The following is a 17,771-nucleotide window of genomic DNA, read 5'->3' as shown; positions in this document are numbered from 1 at the left end:
ACTTCCCTTCATGCATCATTGGCTAGAATTCGGTCATTAGCCCGTTTCCAAACTGAGCAGTAGCAAAGAAGATGGAATTACCGTGACTTTATATTATAATCTGGTAGGTAATGGCTGCTGGGGACTCAATCTGAATGGCTGTTTTAGGCCAGTTGCTGTTGTAACCAGTGATAACTTTCAATCTGTAACTTTCTTCTGAGGTCTCAGTCCATCCCCCTTGCTTTCCTCTTTTGTGATTATTGCATCTTTCACTTGCTCACTATTGCAGAACCCAAACCAAAACCTTTTCTTACTTACCTGATCCTGAAACACTTTTGGGACTTTTCATTTTAATTTTTTATGATTTTTATTTAATCCTCATAACAACAACAACAACAACAACAACAACAAAATGGTAAGTTAAAACAGGTTCCCACATTTTCTACTGTATTTTCACTTCCTTCTTTTCTACTTAGATTGAGTAGGGGAGATTTAAGAGTGAATCTTTAGGTAAAGAAAGGGCTGTGATGACATTCATTTGCACTTGGAGGAGAGCCAGACCTCAGATTCCCCTGGGCATTTCAGAGCTGGGTATTGGGCACTACAGAGTTTACTGTGATTAGCAAATGCAATGGGGACTTGGTTTGTGGTAGATGTGGGTCAGGAGCAGGGGGGGTGTTGGTCACATATCTCTCCTCCCTCTGCTTTCCTGTTCCCACTAGTTTCTAAAGAGTGAAGCCTGCTCTAGAGCCATGTAAGAAGCAGAGCAGGATGCTGGCCTCACTGAGGTGGAAGTAAAAGGAATAGGCAGGGAATTCTCAGGCAAGGGAAACTGAAAGAAAGGAGTTCCTGGGGTAGGAATCAGAGGCTGATGTATGAGAAGCCAAATAGCTTTTCCACAGGCTGCATTGAGGTCACTGGGAAACTAAAAGGTAACTTGCCTCCTTAAGAATGAAGACGTGTACTGACCCAGTTTAAAGCCACCTACCCTGATTTTTCCATTCCCATCCAGACTCATATCCATGTTAGTTCCCCACAAACCCACACACATACTTCTAGCACAAAGCAATGTGATCTCAGATATTTGCAAATTCTTACCTGCAATCAAGCGCCCCTTCCATTCACACCCTATTAAATACATAAAGTACACATTTTACTGCCATAAATTCTCAGAAAAGACAAAAGCCCTTTAGTCTGCCTTGACTCAAAAGTAATCCGAAAAATTGATCTTTGGCCAATACCTGGAAACAATGTGGGAAAGTCCTCACATATATACACATTCAGGGATTATTGAAACTTTCACCCAACAAGAAAGAGAACATTTTCTAAATTTAATGATGTAGGTTCTCAGGGAACCTAATTTTGTATGTTAATATTTTCAGTGTAAATATATTGTTAATTGTTGAACAGCTGCATCTTTAAGGGAGAGGGAAAGCTGGGCTTATAGGGACTTTCTCTTTCCTAGAATTAAGAGTCTGGTTTACATACAACTAATGATGAGGAGTGTAAAGAGGAAAGAGAACTGAACCAACCATCAAAAGAACTGAGGGTCAGTGATCCAAAACCTGGCTTTCTCTGTTATTTATTATGGTTTGCACAAGATCTTTGAAATGTTCTGTAGAACACATGTTCTGAAACATCGTTTGTTTTCTAATGTTTTCAACAACACAAGCCGAAACAGAATTCTATTGTGGATGGGGGGAGAGGGTCCTTTGTATTTCCTTGATGATGTTCGGTATACCGTTGGCAAGTTAGTGTGTAGAGGAGTGGGAAAGGTGAGGGGAAAGAAACAGGTATGGAAAACATAATTTGATTTCCCCCCTTCCATGTTGATTTATTGTGAGATGTGTGGATGGAGAGAGATGAAGGGGAAGACAAGTAATAACACTGGCAGGTAATGGTTGTAACACAGGGTTCTCCCTGCCTTTCTTGTCCCCATGGGGATTTCCTTCTTGTGGCTATAGCTTTGACAGCAAAGCTACACAGCATTCATCCTTCCTAACATATTCTTGATTATGTTCAGATAACCATCCTTTCCCCTTCTAATTCTGGGGGAGGGGTAAATCTTCATTAGTATAAGCCAATCACAGATGACATTCCTCTAGCTACTATTGGTCCAGTGGTAAGCATGGTGACCTAAGTTTGCCCAAACAGATTGAAGGGAGGGATTTATATTCCATATTCGGTGGAGAAGTTATCTTTATTGCCAGACTTAAAAAGAATGCACTTTGTGAGGGGTATAAATGTCTAAATATTACATTGTTTTGTACACCTGAAATTAGGAAAAAAAAAAAAAAAAAGAAGCTTATAACCCAATTGCCACTGGCAGTCATCTTTCACCTACAAGGGAAATCAGTGATATGACTATATTCCTTATACCTTAGGATGAACCTAATGCCAAGAGGAGCAGACGTCTGAGACCTTGATTATATCATTGAGCTGTATCTGTAGCCTAAATTAAGAGGACTTCCTGTTAGATAAGGTGTTGTGGACTGAATTGTTGTTATGGACTGAATATGAACAAATTCATATGTTGAAGTCCTAACCCTAGTACCTTAGAATATGACTATGTTTGGAGATAGGGGCTTTAAAGAGGTAATTAAGGTTAAACGAGGTCATAAGGGTGGGTTCTAATCCAATATGACTTGTGTCCTTAGATGAGGGAGAGACACCAGGGGTCCATGTGCACTGAGAAAAGGCCACATGAGGACACAGAAAGAAGAAGGACTTCTGCACACCAAGGAGAGAGTCCTCAGGAGAAACCCGATTTGCCAACACCTTGGACTTCCAGCCTCCAGAACTGTGAGAAATAAATTTCTGTTGTTTTAGCCATCTAGTATGTGGTATTTTGTTATGGAAACCCTAGAAGACTAATACATAAGGTCATACATTTTCTCATTGTTTAAGAATTGTTGGGTTGGAATTTTCTATTACTTGCAGCCATACTCATATTTAAAAAAAATAATTTAAAAAATTTTCTATGACAGTTGACATAACAATATTTAGTCTTGATGTGGCTTCTTCTGTAGATCCTTTGTTATAGGACTTCTGTTCAGCTAGACTTCTAGCAGTTCTCAGTGATGGTTGTTCTGTAGTTTATTTGTAATTTTGGGTGTGGTCGTGCAAGCACAGCATTTACCTGCTCCCCCGTCTTGACTGGAAAGCTCTCCAGAATCATCTTGACACAGGATATTCATGATTTCCTTCCCTGCTCCTTTATACAAGTCTACCTTTTTAATTTGTTTTTTCTGTTTCTCAGGGCAGAGAAGTCAGTTATTTCTGCTATAGCCTTGGGTTTATTTCTGCTGCAACCTTGGTTTATATGGGGTTTCTAGATAAACAAGTAATAATTTAAAAAAGACTGATTTGGGTCCATATATGCCAGTTCCAAAAATCCCAGAAGAGAAAATCAGATTGGTGCAATGGGTCCAATTAGCATGTTTGGACCAATCAGCTGAGGCCAAGAGGACAGGAGACATGTCGCAGTTGAATCCTAAGAAGAGATTCAACTCTTAGGGAAGGAGAAAGGGCACTTTCTTCTACAGGAGATATGGAAACAGGGAGGAAATAATTGGTATTTTGAATATAGAAATCTTATCCATCATTATATTCCTGGTGCCTAGCACATGTCTCATATGGATCCGAGTCTGCTTGGGTTTCTCATCCCCACACGGCTGCCTGGAAGCTGAAGGTTCTTGGTGGTCAGGTAGCAATGGTCACACTCATTTAAAATTGGGAGAGTTGCCTGGCAGAGGTTATGAGGATGGGTGGAATATGCAGGCATCAGGGGGAGACAGTGGATTGAGGCGGTTGCAAGGTTGATGGCTGGTTATTTAGTGGAAGGAGCCTGGATCATGTGTAAAAGCCTTAGAGAAGGAGGCAAATAATTAAAAGCAGATTAAGAAAGGGAAATGAACATGTATTGAGCATAATACTGGCTGCACAGGCAGACATGCAAACAATCCTTCAGCCAGCCCAATGATGATTTTGTCCCTAAATTCACTATATGCGATATGTGACTTGCTTTAATCACTCTTTCTCCTCATTGAATGAAGTGTGACTGTTAGAGGCTCCTTAAACATCACATGCTGTTGTCTAGGAGGGAGACAAGTGTTAAGGCTTCAGAAGGCCATGATCCACTTAGGACTCTGTTAGAAGCTCTGTAAGAGCTCCCTCTGGAATTGATTAGAATGCTATACACCCTGTCCTTGGCCACTGTATGTGGCAAGCCTGATTGCTCTTGCTCTGACTTCTCTAGAGAATCCTGCTCTTTCATTGGAATATTAGAACTCAGTATCCTCCTGGCAGAGCAGACACTTGAAGGCAGATTCTATGCAGGAGAGAGGGAAAAGGCTGACAGGCAAAGCACAGTCTTTGGTGCGTGGTGCAAATGGGGTGTAGTTAGGCAGGCAGCGGCTATGCCATGGAGGCCCAACAAGAAGTAACAAGTGCAGCATTGGCAACAAGTGTGGCCCCAGAGGGCAATCCAGGAGTACTGCAAATCCAGACAAGCAAGGATCAGTCTGCATCAGGACTTGTTGATAACACAGAGGAAATAAAGATTAATGACTCTCCTGGCTACCATGTTATCTGTCCCAGGTGCTCTGCCTATTATTGGCTCCTTGGAGCCAGAGTTTTGGAACACAGGATCATTGGCAGTTGGTGGTGTCTAAATTATTCATGCAGTCTTTGACTTAGCAGCTTGCAGAAACAACAATTCCAATCTTTACAGTCTTTTTTTTTAAGATTTTTATTGGGGAAGGGGCACAGGATTTTATTGGGGAACAGTGTGTACTTCCAGGCTTTTTTTTCTTCCAAGTCAAGTTGTTGTCCTTTCAGTCTTAGTTGTGGAGGCCGCAACTTAGCTCCAGGTCCAGTTGCCGTTGCTAGTTGCAGGGGGTGCAGCCCACTCTCCCTTGCGGGAGTCGAACCAGCAACCTTGTGGCTGAGAGGACACGCTCCAACCAACTGAGCCATCTGGGAGCTCAGCGGCAGCTCAGCATAAGGTGCTGTGTTCAGTCTTAGTTACAGGGGGCGCTGCCCACCATCCCTTGTGGGAGTCGAGGAGTTGAACTGGCAGCCTTGTGATTGCCCACTGGCCCATGTGGGAATCGAACCAGCAGCCTTCGGAGTTAGGAGCACGGAGCACCAACCGCCTGAGCTACTGGGCCGGCCCCCAATCTTTACAGTCTTTATAGGAGCTCTGCATTTGAACAGATCACTGTTAATGTTAAAACTAGGAACAGTGAGAGGAAATTAGGGAGAGGACAAAGGGAGTTTTCTCCCCGATGCATGATAAAACTTAAAACATTATGTTCAGGGATAAATAATGAAGCAAGAAATAGATATACAAACAGATTGTTTTTTCTTGAGTAAGCATGTGCTTCTTCTAGTGTCAGCATTTGATTACTTTGGGGATTATGCATAATACCCCATGTACCTCACTATCAGTGCATTTCCACATTGTCTAATAATCATTTATGCATCTGTTTTCTTACACCAGACTGATCTGCTCGTGGATAGGAACTGAGTCTTATTAATCTCTGTATCTCTAGCACCTAGCAGTGATGAATGATAAAAGGTTTATCCCTTTCTTACCAAACCTGTGTTATTCCAGATGTCCTTTGAATTAGAAATTTCTTCATAGCAAATCAAACCTTTTTTTTTTTTTTTTTTTAAGTGCAAGTAGGAAGTAACTCAGGACAATACCTAACAGGCAGTTAGTGAATGTTGATGATGCTAATGATAACACCTAGTTTCCATGGCAACATGCACTTATCCTTACAGTGTTTCTTGGACTATGTGAAATATGGAAAAAATACACACTTCTTCCCACATAGTGAGAAAATCTTTAATTTTATAGTATTTCTATCCATCTTATCTTCTTTCTACATGTGTTTAGCCTAAGTAGTTGAATCAATGATCTACATACTGTGGACTATAATGAGGTCAAATTTAGGATTGGTATTGGGAGTGGTGAGGGAGAAAAGCAGAGAATAAAGAGGTGGGTTGTTAAAAATACATAGATGGCAAACTCACTTCAACACGTTTCCTTTCTTTTTCCCCACTCTGATCCCCATTAACTCAACTAAATCCAACTCTCTTTAAACCTTGAAATCACTTTAATTTTTGAATAGACCATCTTGAAAACTGTGAAAGGGGTATTTAAGCTATTTCTAGAATGTGTCTATCCAGGATGAGTACTCAGTGGGTGTGCACTACTTCAATTATACTGGTTCTTAAATACTGAAATACTTTCCTACTGGTTGGTCACGCTCACTTCTGTCCCTTAGCCCTCCGCCTTCTCTGGGAACAATTACAGTTAACAACTTCTTATGTAAACATTCTAGAATTATTCAAACAAATATAGAAATATGTTTTTTCTTCCTCAGAAATGATGGCAAATTATAAATACTGCTCTGCACCTTGTTATTTTTATCAGTGTATCCTAGATATAACAGTATATCCTAGAGTTCCGTCTATATCAATTCATCAAGAGCTACCTCATTTAACAGCTAGAGAATATTCCTTTATATATGAGTAATGCCTCAGTCAGCTTTTGCTAGGTAACAAATAATCACAAAATATCAGCAGCATATAAAAATAAGCATTTATTTCTCTCGCGAGTGTGGCTGAACAAGCAGTGACTAATCCCAGAGAATAAGTACACTAATAGAAGCTTGTGCAAGGTATGTAGTTGGCACAAAAGAGAGGGTGCCTAGGGGATAAATTTTAAAAAAGAGGAGACAATGATCTGGGTTTTGAAAGATAAGCAAAAATCCATCAGCAAGGCGGTGGAGTGAGGGAAGGGTGTCTGAGGCATTAGGGATAGAAGCATGATTACAGTAGATGCATGAAACAGCATGGTGTGTTGGGGAAATAGAAGTAGTCAGGTAGGCCAGAGATTAAGGTATGAGGAGGGTGACTGCTGGCAAAATCACTGTGAAAAATTAGGCATGGATTCCATTTTAGGGCTTAGAGCAAAGGAATAATATGACTGATTGTTATTTTGGAAAGACCACTCTGGAAATTGTAGAGGATGGATTGGGTGAGTGGGAGGCTGAGACCTGGCAAAGGCTAGGATAAGAATCCTGTTGGGAGTAAAGAGGTCTAAGGGGAAGATGGATCCCAGAATGATTGAACTTGATGTATTTTAGGCAAATCCCATCAGGCTGCTCCTCCCACTTAAAACCCTTTAGTAGCTCCCATGGCCTTCAGACACAATATAAACTCATCAGCTGGACACAGCAAGCCCTTCATTTAAAGGCCTTCAGCTACTCTTTCTCCTATTTCTTAGCTCCCACAATTTGCCTCTTATGTTCAAGTTCAAGTCTCTGAACCTTGCTAGGTAACCCGGAATAAGTTATCCCTTTTTTACCTGATGAGATTATGTTTATACTTCAAATCTTACTTCAGACCTCACCTTCTCTGGGAGGTCCCTTTGGATTCCCTCTGACTCCTGGTTTCGGTGCTGACCTACATGCTCCAGGACACCTTGGATTCCTTATATCTTTGAATTGAAGCCACCAGACTGTAAACTGACTCTCTAAGTAGACCCCGAACACCTTGAGAGCAGAAATGATGTTGTACCTTTAGATCTCCAGCCCTAGAATAACTTAGGGCTAATTGAGTAGTCTCTCAGCTAATGCTTCTGAGTAAATGAGTGAAGTGGTCCAGTAATGCCTGGGACTCCTTGTGCTCAAGTTCTACTTCTAGTGGAGTTGTTTTAATACATTGGAGAAACGAGCTGTTAAAACTTAAAATCTGTGGAAAAGTGTCAGAACATGCAGCATTGCTTCTTGTCCAAATCTACATAAGAGGAAGCATCTGCCTCAGGTCTTGGCAGATTCCCTGGCCTCGCTCTAATCTGTTCTTTTATCCAACAGATAGATGTCTTAGTACTGCAAGCTCAACATGATAACTCCAGGGATGGGGGAGAGGAGTATTTTTGTACTTTTTACCTGTACTGTGGACACAAATCTTTTCATTCTCATGTGTGATAATTCCATTTTCTTCTATTGAGGTGTGCGCCTGTATAGGCTTAACCATGAGTAACTGTTAAGAATTTATAATTACTGGTTTTGGAAGAAACGACAGATGGGTTTAGGCTTCTGGGAACCAGCAGAGAAAAAAGGGGAACAGGAGTCAGAGCAAGTAGTAGAGGACATTTAGGAAAGGAAAGTAGTTGTTTAGGGGAATCTGAAAACAAGAAGAAAACAACCTAATATGTTTGTTGCAGTTGCCCTTGGTTGATCTATTACTTTAGGTGGTGGCCTTAAATGTATGACCATGTCCCTCTGGGAGGCTTTGGAATTACTGTAAAGGATTTGAAATCCATGTAAAAACTTGTATTTTCTTAATCAATAGATAGTAAAAATACAATTAATGACATATAAGGGTTTCCATATTTAATAGATTGGGAATACATTTGGATGAAGTAGTAGTTCTCATCCTGGGCTGGAAGCACTTTTTTATTTGTATACTATCTCATAATGTACAAAGATCTTTTCTTACACTAAATCATTATATTCACCATAATTCCTAGGGTAAGACAGGTGGGTGAGTATCCCTTTTTCAGATGCAGAAACTGAGACTTAGGCTGTGACTTGTATGTTGTCCCATGATTTTAATGGATTCAGAAGAAATGAGCTTGCAAATTCTATGGCTCTTAGTTCAGTGCTTTCTTGTCTGCTTCAGAAAGAAGTCTCTGTGGGAAAAAAATGTCTAGAACCAAGGATAGAGAAAGATGGGAGCAGATATAAAATACACACTCCTGAGGAACCAAAGAAGAACAAAAACAGGGTTGGGAGCAAGGCTGGGTTCTTCTGTTTAACAGTGGTATTGCAAACTAAGAGATTCTGGAAGTAAGACTTGGTTATGAAATTGAACAAAGGTACATTGGGGCCAAATAACCGCAAATAGTTGTGCTTTAAAAAATGCTTCTTGTTTGTTAAGGAGTGGTTTCTTTTTTTTTTATTTTCTTTCTTTCTTTCTTTCTTTCTTTCTTTCTTTCTTTCTTTCTTTCTCTCTTTCTCTCTTTCTCTCTTTCTCTCTTTCTCTCTTTCTCTCTTTCTCTCTTTCTCTCTTTCTCTCTTTCTCTCTTTCTCTCTTTCTCTCTTTCTCTCTTTCTCTCTTTCTCTCTTTCTCTCTCTCTCTCTTCTCTCTCTCTCTCTCTCTCTCTCTCTCTCTCTCTCTCTCTCTCTCTCCCTCCCTCCCTCCCTCCCTCCCTCCCTCCCTCCCTCCCTCCCTTCCTCCTTTTCTTTTGTTTTTTGCATATGAGACAGACCCAAAATTATAGTGTTGAAAATTTATTTTGAGGATGGGTATTAGAGATTATTGAAAAGGTTACATTCCCAAAGTCATAGATCTAAGAATGAACTTCAAACTTCCATTCAGGTATCAAAGAAGGGAACGGATGTGACATTTAATTTTAAAAAAATAGTGCCTTTCTTGGATCATTCGAATATTTATTCTAGGCAGCAGCATAATAAAGAACGTAGAATTTCTGAAGGGAAATCTGCATCTATCAAATCCAAAACTGTTAACGTAGGCATTTAAAAATTGATCATTATCCCCTGTTTAGTTCAGTTAGAAGAGTAGGGAGTAGCAACCCATAGAGAAATGGATATTCTATGAAAGTCCTCCAAGTAGCTAATAATAAAAATAATAATTTTTTTTGTTAAAGCATAGTTGACATATAATATTATATTATTATAGTTTCAGATGTACAATGTAATGATTTGACATTTATATACCTTACAAAGTGATCACCATGATAAATCTGGTAGCCACATGTCACCGTATAGAGTTATTAGGATATTATTGACTATATTCCTTATGCTGTACATTACATTCCTGTGACTTATTTATTTTATAACTGGAAATTTGTACCTCTTAATTCCCTTTACCTTTTCTACCCATCCTCCCATCCCCTCCCCTCTGGCAACCATCAGTTTTTCTGTATCTATGAGTCCTCTTTCTGTTTTGTCTTATTCATTTGTTTTATTATTTTTAGGTTCACTTTTTAGAAGTGAAATCATACAGTATTTGTGATTCTCTGTCTGACTTATTTCACTTAGCATAATACCCTCTAGGTCCATCCATCTTGTTGCAAATAGCAAGATTTTATTCCTTTTTATGGCTGAGTATTATTACATTGTATGTTTATACCACATCTTTATCCATTCATCTATCAATGGACACTTAGGTTGCTTCCATATCTTGGCTATTGGAAATAATGCTGTGATAAACATAGAGGTACATATATTTTTTTGAATTAGTGGTTTTATTTTCTTCGAATAAATACTCATAAGTGGATTTGCTGCATTGTATGGTAGTTCTATTTTTAATTTTTTGAGGAACCTCCATACTGTTTTCCGTAGTGGCTCCACCAGTTTACATTCTCACCAACAGCACATGAGAGTTCCCTTTTCTCCATATACTCACCAGCACTTGCTGTTGACAGGTATGAGGCAATATCTCATTGTGGTTTTGCTTTTCATTTCCCTGATGATTAGTGATGTTTAAAATCCTTTCATGTGTCTGTTGGACATCTATATGTTTTCTCTGGAGAAATGTCTGGTTAGGTCTTTGTTCATTAAAAAAAAATCTGATTGTTGATTTTTTTTTTTATGTTGTGTTGTATGAGTTCTTTATTTATTTTGGATATTAATCCCTTGTCAGATGTTTCTTTTGCAAATATCTTCCTCCATTCAGTAGATTGTCCTTTTGTTCATTTGATGGTTTCTTTTACTGTGCAAAAGCTTTTTGTGTTTGATGCAGTCCCATTTTGTTTATTTTTGGTTTTGTTGCCTTTTCCCAAGGAGACTTATCCAAAAAAATATTGCTTAGACCAATGTTTACTGCCTATGCTTTTTATCTCTAGGAGTTATATAGTTTCAGGTCTTACATTTAATTTAAGTCTTTAATACATTTTGAGTTTATTTTTGTATATGGTGTTATGAAAGCAGTCCAATTTCATTTTTTCCATTATATATCCAATTTTTCAAACACCATTTATTGAAGAGATTGTCTTCTCCGCATTGTATATTTTCACCTACTTTATTTTAGATTTATTGACCATACAAATGTGGGCTTATTTCTGGGCTCTCTATTTTGTTTCCTTGATCTATATGTCTGTTTTTGTGCCCAAACCATACTGTTTTTTTTTAAGTTCTAAAAGTCATGTTTATTGAAGTACAGTTTACATTCAGTAAAACTCACTCCAAATTTGACCAATGCAATTTACCACCATGATCAAGATGTAAGACAATTCCTCAAAACTCCCTCATGCCCCTTTGCTACCAACCCTCCTCCTTAGGAATCCATTAATTGGTTTTGTCAAAAGGGTCAAATGTAATCATTAAAGTGATCTATTATGGAAACATCTGAAGGATATAAAACCCAGTTTTTAAAAGGATACATTGGAATATGTAATCTTAAGAATAGTCAAAAGAATGAAATTTTAAAATAATCTTTGTAAATTAACGCACAGTTGACAAAGTTATCATAAGATATTTGTAGAATAGCTAGTGTAGTTACTATGTCAAGCTGCAGACTGGGGCTGGGTGGTAGAAAAACTCCATCAAATAATGGAATAGTGTTCTATGGAAATTCCCTACGGGGCAGATAATATGTTCTTACAGATATTTGGCACCTTCTCAAAATTTACTCCTGCTACCATGGAAGGGAGAAAGAAAGCAAAAACTTCTTTGTATATTATCAATCATCACATGTTCAAATACACCTTATTTACGTGAAAAGCTTCTTTCAAGCACCAGCCCTGAAGTTTGTCAGCGTCTTGAACTAGACTGAGCCTAGTTGTGTGCCAGGGCCGAAAAGGATACCATTCTGTTTTGATTGTTATACTTTGTAGTATATTTGGAAATGAGGGAGCATGATATCTCCAACTTTGTTCTTCTTTCTCAAAATTGCTTTGTCTCTTTGGGGTCTTTTGTGCTTTCAAATAAATTTTGGGATTATTTTTTCTAGTCTGGTGAAAAAGGCCATTGGTATTTTTGATTTATTATTGTTTATTAAGGGTTATATAGTCTATTAAACATTCTACTATCTAGCTATATCAATTATTAGGAAATTCTTATTAGGTATTAAAATTTAACCTACCTAAAAAAATAAAGCTTAAATAAGACTTACTCTGATTTATACAAAAAATAAAGCTTAAGTAAGGTAAATAACTTGTCCAAAGTCACACAGGAAAAAGTGGTAAAGAGCAGGTATTTGAACTGAAAAGCGTATGAACTCAGTGTCCATATTATTAACCTTATGCTAGGTGCTCCTAGGATGAGCAGTGTGTGATGTTCACTGAATATCTCTGGAGTTGAAATCTAGGGCAGGCCATTGTAAATACATTGTCTGATAATTTAGCTGTCAATTCTGTAAACTTGATCCAAACTGAGAAAGTTTGGGTGCATCCTCTCCAGAAGTCGCTAGGTGGAGCTAGTGCACTGAACAGCCATCATAGACTTTTTGGAGACTAGGTCAGGATTTATTCTAGGAACTCAGCAAAGGCTGGTTTTGATTGGAAAAGTGCTAAAAAGATCGCTCCCTCTGACAGCTGGCTTTTTTTCTTTTCTGGATAATGTAGATGAAGAGGAAGATGAGAGGTCTCTGGAGGTGTAGAGAATTGCTAGAGCCAAGAGCTATGTGGGATGAATGCATAATCAACGAATTCTGTTCTTTCCTAGGAATGGTTTTAATAATCTGACTTGTGGCTTGGCTGGTGGATTGTGGAAGCAGAACACAATATCATCCTGACCTTTGTGGTCTGCTTTTTCTTAGAGATTTCAGCCTTTCACATTATGTAATACTGAACGTGGTGTTTGTATCTGGTGTTTCAAATGGAATGTTTAAAAATGATGATAGTGATGATGATAACATTTATTATTATGTTAGCATGCATGTGCATGGTACTTTAGAGTATGTAGATCCCTTTTACTTGCATTCATTACTGAGTGGATGAACCCTCTGGCTGAGGCTAGACCTTCCTGAATCAGAGGACATGGGTTAAGGGCAGGATGGGATGGGGTGACTTTTCATCTATGGTAGGAAATTTATTATAGTAGGGTTCTTCAGGGAAACAAAGGATGGATGGAATATATATATAACATATATATAACATATATGTTGTATAATATTTAATATGTTATATAATGTGTTACATATATATTATAGTTCAATAATCATTTATTAAGAATTCACTGAGAACCAAATTGTTTTTGCTCTTCCCGTTCCCTCCAATTTTTTTTTTTGTCACAGGATAGAGGAAAAACAATTAGTTCTCTATAGAGTCATAAACAAAGATAAGCCAGGAACAATATTAAGTTCCATTTAATGCTCTTTCTCAATTTCCATTGGAATCATTATTTGTCTTGTACCCTGATGCATTTGGTTGCAGGGTACATTTCAGAGCTCACTTAAATGCTGGCTTGTATTGTTTCCACTTCCTGTAACAGTACAGGCAGTCCTTGTTTATGTCCACAATGAATTCCTGAAAAACCATACCTTATAGGGATCCGTGGTCACAGAGATCACTTTCCCCCTCAAGACCAGTGTTTTAACTGAGGGTCATAGTCCTTTTCTAGCTTCTAGAGGCTGCCCACATTGATTGGCTCATGGTCTCTTTCCTTCTGCCTTTAGAGCCAGCAATGAAGACTGTTTACCCAAATCTGCAGGGTAAACTAGTAGGGTGGAGACCCAGGGAAGAGTTGATGTTGATATTGCCGTTCAAGTCCCACGGCAGTTTACTGGCAGAATTTCCTCTTCCTCAGGGAACCTCAGTCTTTTTCTTAGGGCCTCAACTGATTGGATGAGGCCCATTCACATTATGGAGAATAACCTGTTTTTCTCAAAGTTTAAATGTTAATCCTATCTAAAAATTATCTTTACATCAACATCTGGACATGTTTGGCTAAATATCTCGGTACTGTGCCCTAGCAAAGTTGACACATAAAATTAATCATCACAAGTAAGCAAATAATTCTCTGCTGGACTTGTTCCTTCTGCCGTCTCTGGTAGGGTTCATTTCAACTTAAGCCAAAGCAATCTACTCACCTTCTCTTTTGCCTCTTGAATCTTGATGAGTTGGTAATGTAATTTTGGATAATTATACAAAATATCTTATATAGATATGTAAAAAGCAAGAATTCTATAAAGCATGGCTTTGAACCTTATCATTTTATGTTATGATTAAAAAGTAGTTTTGAAAATTTTTTTGTAGAAGTATCTAGAGAAATGCATGTAATGAATAGAGTGCTTTTCAAGTGACGTGTAGAAGCATCAAATATTGTCTATGAAAGATCCCTAGAAATAATATGTTTGGACTCCCTCATTTTACAGATAAATCACTGACACCCCTTCCACACAGTAAAAAAATCCATGTATAACTTTTGACTCCCCCGAAACTTAACTATTAATAGTCTACTTTTGATCATAGGCTTCCCAATAAAATAGTCAACTAGCATATCTTTTGTATATTATATTATTATATACTGTATTCTTACAATAAAGTAAGCTAGAGAAAATGAAATGTTATTAAGAAAATTATAAGGAAGATAAATTACATTTATAGTACTGTACTGTATTTTTTGATACCATAAATTTATGTCATCTTTCCAAATATATGTGAGATTTGAAATCTTGGGAATGATGATTATGTAGTTAGAGAATATCAATGAGAAACAAAGCCAAGAAAAAGTCCCAGGGAATGTTCACATTCAATAAGTAGGAATCAGATAAGGAGAATGAGAAGCACCAGAAATGGAGAGAAGAGAAAAGCCAGAGATATGTGATGTCCCAAAAGCCAGGAAAGTGGTGAAATTAAAGAAGTGATTAACAGTGTCAAATAGGTACGAATTTGTTGATTAGTTCTAACAGTTTTTTGGTGGAATCATTAGGATTTCCTATATATCAGATGATGTCATCTGCAAACAGAGTCAGTTTTACTTTTTCCTTTCCAATTTGGATGCCCTTTATTTCTTTTTCTTGCTGATTGCTCTGGCTAAGACTTCTAGTACTATGTTTAATACGAGTGGTGAGTGTGAGCACACTTGTCTTGTTTCTGATCTTAGAGGAGAAGTTTTCAGCCTTTCAGTATTGAGTATGATGTTAGCCGTGGAGTTGTCATATATGGCCTTTTTTATGTTGAAGTATGTTCTTCTATACCCAAATTGTTGAGCATTTTTATCATAAAGAAGGTTGTATTTTGTCACATGTTATTTCTGCATCTACTAAGATGATGATATGATTTTTATCTTTTATTCTATTAATGTAGTTTATCAGTTATTGGTTTGTGTATGTTGAACCATCCTTGCATCCCAGGGATACATCCTGTTTGATCACGGTGCATGATCCTTTTAATATGTTGTTGAATTCAGTTTGCTAATACTTTGTTGAAAATTTTTTCATGTATATTCATCAGGGATTTTGCCTGTAGTTTTGTGCTACTGTAGTGTCCATAGCTGGCTTTGGTATCAGCGTGGTGCTTTCCTTGTCAAATGAGTCTGGAGTATTCCTTGGTATGTTGTGTTCCCTTTTTTATTTGTTTCAATATATTTTTAAATTTCCCTTTTGATTACTTCTTTACTCACTAAAAGGAGTGTTGTTCAGGAGTGCGTTAATTTCCATATATTGTGCTTTCTCCCTGTTATTGATATCTAGTTTCATATCATTGTTATCAGAAAAGATACCTGGCATGTTTTCAATCTTCTTAAATTTGCTAAGACTTGTTTCATGAGCTATCAATGATTTATCCTGAAGAATGTTTCACATGCCCTTGAGAAGAATGTGTATTCTGCTGCTGTTGGATGTAATGTTCTGTATATGTCTGTTAGATTTATTTGGCCTAAAGTATGGTTTAAGTCCAAAGTTTGCTTATTGATTTTCTGTCTGGATGATCTATATCCATTGTTGAAAGGGATATTGAAGTCTCCTAACTATTATTGTATTTTTGTCAATTTCTTCCTTCACATATATTAGTATTTGCCTAATATACGTGTATTTAGGTGGTCTGATGATATTGGATATATATTAGTTATATATTTATATATTGCTATATCCTGTTGAGGAATTGTTATATCCTCTTGAGGAATTGAACCTTTATCATTATTATTATATAATGATCTTTGTCTCTTGTTATAGTTTTTGGGTTAAAGTATATTTTGATATAAATAGAGCTACTCCTGATCTCCTTTGGTTTCCATTTGTGTGGAGAACCCTTTTTCATTCCTTCACTTTGAGCCTATGTGTGTCCTTAACCTGACATGAGTCTTTGTAGGAAGTGTATAGTTGGGTTTTGTTTATCTCTTCATCCACCCACTCTGAGTCTTTTGAATAGAGAAATGAATCTATTTACATTTACACTAATTATTGATGGTAAGGATTTACTAATGCCTTCGTATTAATTTTTTTCTGGCTGTTTTGTAGTTCCCTTGTTCCTTTCTTCTCTTGCTGCCTTTCTTTGTGAATTGATGGTTTTCTGTAGTGGTAAACTTTGATTCCCTTCTTTTTGTCTTTTGTCAGTTGACTGTAGTTTTGTACTTTGAGGTTACAATGGGGCTTACATAAAATATCTTATAGGTACAATAATCTATTTTATGCTGATAATGACTTAATTTTGATAACATACAAAAACTAGCCTTTTGCTATTCCCCTTTTGTATTTTTGATGTCACAACTTACCTCTTTTTATATTGTGACTTCATTAACAAATTATTGTAACTAGAGATATTATTAATAGTCTTGTCCTTTAAATTGTATACTAGCAGTAAGTGTTTAACAAACCACCATATTACAGTATTAGTGTATCCTGAATTTGATACTTTTATCCATATGTTGTTTATTTTTACCCATTTACTTGTTACTAATTAGTGTCTTCATTTCAGCTTGAAGAACTCATTTCAGCATTTCTTGTAAGTCAGGTCTAGTGGTGGCGAACTCCCTCATCTTTTGTTTGTTTGGGAAAATCTTTCTCTCACTCATTTATGAAGGACAACTTGACCAGATAGAGTATTTTTGATTGGCAATTTTTACTTTCAGAATTTTAATATATATCACCCCACTTTCTTCTTGACTGTAAGGTTTCTGCTGAGAAATGCACTGATAGCTTTATAGGGGTTCCATTATATGTAACAAGCTTCTTTTATCTTGATGCTTCTAAGACTCTCTCCTTGCCTTTGGTTTTGACAGTTTTTTTAATAATGTATTTTGTTTTTAAACAAGTGTTTCAAAGAGCACTTTTAAAAAAAAAAATTTTTATTGGGGAATATTGGGGAACAGTGTGTTTCTCCAGGGCCCATCAGCTCCAAGTCATTGTCCTTCAATCTTGTTGTGGAGGGTGCAACTCAGCTCCAAGTCCAGTCGCTGTCTTCAGTCTTAGTTGCAGGGGGCGCAGCCCATCATCCCATGCGGGAATTGAACCAGCAACCTTGTTATTCAGACCTCACGCTCTAACCAACTGAGCCATCTGGCTGCTCCTATTATAATGTATTTTGAAGAACATGTCTGTATGTTGAATTTTTTTGTGAAACTATGAGCTTCATGAACTTGGATGTCCAAATCTCTTCCCAGATTTGGGGAGTTTTCAGTTATTATTTCTTGAAGTAATCCTTCTGCCCCTTCTCCCTCTTTTCTTCTGAGTCAAGTAATTCATAGATTGTTTCTTTTGATGGTATCTCATAGATCACATAGGCTTTTTTCACTCATTTTTATTCCTTATGCTTTGTTCTCTTCTGACTGGAGAATTTCAAAGTTCCTGTCTTCTAATTCACAAAGTCTTTC

This window comes from Rhinolophus sinicus, chromosome 1 (genome assembly GCF_057876585.1).
Source record: "Rhinolophus sinicus isolate RSI-liver-muscle chromosome 1, RSI-T2T, whole genome shotgun sequence".
Taxonomy (NCBI): Eukaryota; Metazoa; Chordata; class Mammalia; order Chiroptera; family Rhinolophidae; genus Rhinolophus; species Rhinolophus sinicus.
Note: the sequence above shows the minus strand (reverse complement) of the source record.